This window comes from Moschus berezovskii, chromosome 2 (assembly GCF_049115385.1).
Source record: "Moschus berezovskii isolate FMDL1 chromosome 2, NW_MosBer_1.0, whole genome shotgun sequence".
Classification (NCBI taxonomy): domain Eukaryota; kingdom Metazoa; phylum Chordata; class Mammalia; order Artiodactyla; family Moschidae; genus Moschus; species Moschus berezovskii.
The window spans coordinates 123,402,933-123,408,194 of record NC_142461.1 but is presented as its reverse complement, the minus strand read 5'-3'; the positions used below and the strand labels follow the sequence as shown (position 1 = coordinate 123,408,194).

Sequence of the window (5,262 nt, the reverse complement as noted above, 5' to 3'; positions counted from 1 at the left end):
TAATGTAGTAGATTGACACAGAGTAAGGACTGATATTTAAAATATTTTAACTACCTCAGATTTAGAAAAGGCAGAGGAACCAGAGGACAAATTGCCAACATCCGTTGGATCATCAAATAAGCAAGAGAATACCAGAAAAACATCTACTTCCACTTTATTGATTACGCCAAAGCCTTTGACTGTGTAGATCACAACAAACTGGAAAATTCTGAAAGAGATGGGAATATCAGACCACTTTACTTGCCTCCTGAGAAATCTGTATGCAGGTCAAAGAAGCAGCATTTAGAACCGTACATGGAACAACAAACTGGCCCCAAACTGGGAAAGGAGTATGTCAAGGCTGTATATTGTTACCCTGCTTATTTAACTTCTATGCAGAGTACATCATGCAAAATGCCAGGCTGGATAAAGCACAAGCTGGAATCAAGATTGCCGGGAGAAATGTCAATAACTTCAGATATGCAGATGACACCACCCTTATGGCAGAAAGCGAAGAAGAACTAAAGAGGCTTTTGATGAAAGTGAAAGAGGAGAGTGAAAAAGCTTGCTTAAAACTCAGCATTCAAGAAACTAAGATCACGGGATCCGGTCCCACCACTTCATGGCAAATAGATGCGGAAACAATGGAAACAGTTGGAGACTCTATTTTGGGGGGGCTCCAAAAATCACTGCAGATGGTGACTGCCGCCATGAAATTAAAAGATGCTTGCTCCTTGGAACAGAAGCTATGAGCAACCTAGATAGCATACTAAAAAGCAGAGACATTACTTTGTTGACAAAGGTCCATCTAGTCAAAGCTATGATTTTTCCAGTAGTCATATATGAATGTGAGTTGGACTATAAAGAAAACTGAGCGTTGAAGAATTGATGCTTTTGAACTGTGTTGTTGGAGAAAACTCTTGAGAGTTTTCTGCAAGGAGATCAAACCAGTCAGTCCTAGGAAATCAGCCCTGAACATTCATTGGAAGGACTGATGCTGAAGCTCTAATACTTTGGCCACCTGACGGGAAGAACTGACTCCTTGGAAAAGACCCTGATGCTGGGAAAGATTAAAGGCAGGAGGAGAAGGGGACGACAGAGGATAAGATGGTTGGATGACATCACTGACTCGATGGATATGAGTTTGAGCTCCAGGAGTTGGTGATGGACAGGGAAGCCTGGTGCGCTGCAGTCCATGGGGTTGCAGAGTCGGACATGACTGAGTGACTAAACTGAAGTACTTCATTTTTTTTTTTAAATTTTGAGATTTTTCATTTGAAGGTAAATCTTAATGCTATTAAATTAAAAAATATGCTAATTTAAATATCCAGTTCTATTATCTAAAACACACATTGCAAACATACAGATATCTATTCTCTTCACATGTCAGAGCCATTATTTCATGGTTTGGAAATGGGGAGAATCAGTTCAGTTCAGTTCATTTCAGTCGCTCGGTCATGTCCGATTCTTTGCGACCCCAGGCCTCCCTGTCCATCACCAACTCCCAGAGTTCACACAAACTCATGTCTATAGAGTCAGTGATGCCATCCAGCCATCTCATTCTCTGTTGTCCCCTTTTCCTCCTGCCCCCAATCCCTCCCAGCATCAGAGTCTTCTCCAGGAGTCAACTCTTCAAATGAGGTGGCCAAAGTATTAGAGTTTCAGCTTTAGCATCAGTCCTTCCAATGAACACCCAGGACTGATCTCCTTTAGAATGGACTGGTTGGACCTCCTTGCAGTCCAAGGAACTCTCAAGAGTCTTCTCCAACACCACCCATAGATTCCCCTTAAACTGCAAGTCAGCAGGTGTTTCTTTACAGTTAACTTTAGCAAAATTCATACAAAATAGTAATTAACAATGATGTTCTTTACTTGTTAACTCACAAGGAAACACCTTCAAAACTGAGTTTTGTTAAAGTTTCTGTACTAAAATGTAGAAAAACTGAACTACACAAATATTGAAAAATTAAAAATTCCTTAATTTTTAATTCCTGGTATCACTTCCACAATTTACAGGGCAATATACCTTGATAGTATATTAAAAAGCAGAGACATTACTTTGCCAACCAAGGTCCGCCTAGTCAAGGCAATGGTTTTTCCCGTGGTCATGTATGGATGTGAGAGATGGACTGTGAAGAAAGCTGATCGCCGAAGAATTGATGCTTTTGAACTGTGGTGTTGGAGAAGACTCTTGAGAGTCCCTTATACTGCAAGGAGATCCAACCAGTCCATTCTAGAGGAGATCAATCCTGGATGTTCATTGGAGGCACTGATGCTGAAGCTGAAACTGCAATACTTTGGCCACCTCATGCGATGAGTTGACTCACTGGAAAAGACTCTGATGCTAGGAAAGGTTGGGGGCGGGAGGAGAAGGGGACGACGGAGAATGAGATGGCTGGATGGCATCACCGACTCTGTGGACATGAGTTTGAGTGAACTCCGGGAGTTGGTGATGGACAGGGAGGCCTGGCGTGCTGTGATTCATGGGGTCGCGGAGAGTCGGACACGACTGAGCGACTGAACTGAACTGAACTGATACCTGATGAAATGAAAAGAAAAAGACAAAGATACAACAGTTAAAAAATAGACCTCAGGAATGTACATCTAATTGACAGTACATTGCATTAATCAATAGCTGCACTTTTTGCAAACTGTGACTATGACAGTCCTGAACCAGAAGGGTTTCCTGTTTAAGCTGCAGTAACTTTTCTGAATATGGATCGTCATTCCTTCTGTGGCATATATTTACAGTTCCTCTAACACATTTGGGATGACTGTCTCAAAGTAACCTGCAGCTTTCCTGACAACTCCTCACTCTCTTTTCTGCTTAGAACTGTAGCCATTTTCTTCTGAGTTTTTATTTTATTTTATTTTTTATTTTTATAAAATGTTTATTCTCTTAAATCCAATGCATTCACAGAGTGTTAACACTTAAAATGCTTATCATTCCACCAGCTGCAGCATTATCTAAGTAAACCAAAATAAGCACTTTTATCATAGATGTAGTCAATGATTATTAATACTCTTTTTTTTCTTTAAAGGACCTAAACTTCCCCCAAATTTCAACACAGGTAGTTTTATTGTATGTTTCATTTAGTAGAAAATAGTGTGTAGAAATGAATAGCTTCAAACTGCTTACATATATTATATCATGTTATCAATCCACCAAATCAAAAGCAATTGCCAAGCTGAATAATAAGTTACAAAGAAGTGATAATTCTGGATTGTACAGAAATGTGCAGTGTTTTCAAAGCTCTGAACAATTACCTACTAATACAAATCTCCAAAGCTTAACTTAGAGTTGGAAGATGAGTTTCACAGTAATGTAATTTTAACCTCCATTTACATTCATTTTAATATATTACTAAGATGTTTATTCTATGTCACAATGGTGCTTTCCAGTGTTCACGATTTACAGTTTCAGTTTGTACAAATGTAATTCACTAACATAAGGGACAGTTATTACTATCACAAACTATCCTTAAAGAGAAAACACAGAACTCTGAAAATGGTATGACTTAAAACAGATGAATGCAACATGTTTTTTGATTTTTTAGCCATTTTCTAAGAACCTTCTGCTATCATATCCACCACTTCCACCACCAGATCCATAACCACCACCATAGGGACTGCCCGAGCTTCTTCCACCAAAACTACCCCCTTTCATGGGTCCATAATTTAATTGCTGTTGTCCACTATAATTTCCAAAATCAATATAGTTTCCACCACCACCATAGTTACCTCCAAAATTTCCTCCTTCATTGTAACCATCATATCCTCCACCACCGCCACCATATCCACCACCTTGGTTTCCATATCCTGGTCCGCCACCACCATAACCTCCTCTACTACTATAACCAGGACCACCGCCATAGTTGCCACCATCACCTCCAAATCCATTATATCCACCATCACCTCCTCCATAACTCCCTCTGCTGCCACCACCTTCATCACCATAGCCTCTTCTTCCACCAAAGTTTCCACCACCTCCAAAATTTCCTCCACGACCCATAAAGTGGCCAGATCCACCTCCATGACCTCTTTGTGATCCAGTAGATTGCATCTCTTGTTTAGAAAGGGTCTTTTTCACTTCACAGTTATGCCCATTAATAGTGTGATATTTCTGAACAACAATTTTATCAACTGTATCATGAACATCAAAAGTTACAAAAGTAAATCCTCTCTTTTTCCCACTCTGCCTGTCTTCCATAACTTCTATGGTTTCAATCTTGCCATACTTTTCAAAGTAGTCTCTCAAATTATATTCTTCTGTATCTTCTTTAATACCACCAACAAAATTTTTCTTCACTGTTAGATGGGCACCAGGCTTTACTGAATCCTCTCTAGAAACAGCTCTCTTTGATTCCACTACACGCCCATCAACCTTGTGTGGTCAAGCACATATTGCTGCATCCACTTCTTCAACACAGGAGTAAGTCACAAAACCAAAGCCCCTGGAATGTTTTGTTTGGGGGGTCTCTCATCACCACACAATCTCTAAGTGTGCCCCATTGCTCAAAATGTTCTCTTAAGCTATCATCTGTAGTTTCAAAGCTCAGACCACCAATAAACAGCTTTCTCAACTGCTCCGGTTCCTTGGGATCATGACCCTCCATTTTGAGACCGGACTTGCCTCTTCCAATTCGAGTTCAATAAGGGACCCTGAAGTACTTCAGAATTATTCCTATCAGTAGGAAAAAAAAAAAAAAAAACCAAAACACTGAAATCTTATCATCTGCTAACTTGAATAAAAGGATCTTGTCTTCTGTAGACTCTGTCATTTTCAAATCAGTAAACACTCTGAAGATCCCAAGTTTTTCTCAGAGATACCTCTTGATAAGCCTTCTTTATTTCCCCAACTTAGCAGTGCAGAAAGACGCAAGACCCAAGATTACTGAACCTAATATCCAGGACCCAAATTTAAGGGGATTAGTGACAACTGACATGGCCTAGTGGTTCCCTCGTGGCTCAGTGGTATAGAATCTGCCTGCATGGCAGGAGACCAGGGCTCAGTCCCCAGGTGGGGAAGATCCTGGATAAGGAGAAGGCACCTCACTCCAGGATTGTTGCTTGGGAAATCTCACGGACAGAGGACCTTGGCAGACTACAGTCCATTGGGTCGCAAAAGAGTTGGACACAACTTACTGACTAAATGACAACAAGAAACCATAATGGAAAATAAAAGAAAGAATTGCTCTTATACTAGAAATTGCTCTTACATGAACACATATAGACGCTTTAATTATTAACTTATTTGACCTTTCAGACAATAAAATAGGTGTA

The 5,262-nt window shown here is 40.2% G+C and overlaps 1 pseudogene; it reads right to left on the bottom strand.

The window, feature by feature from the left end:
* Positions 1 to 3,532: 3,532 nt before the first annotated feature.
* On the bottom strand, positions 3,533 to 4,595 carry LOC129538098 (heterogeneous nuclear ribonucleoprotein A3 pseudogene; annotated as a pseudogene).
* Between the last annotated feature and the right edge of the window lie 667 nt (positions 4,596 to 5,262).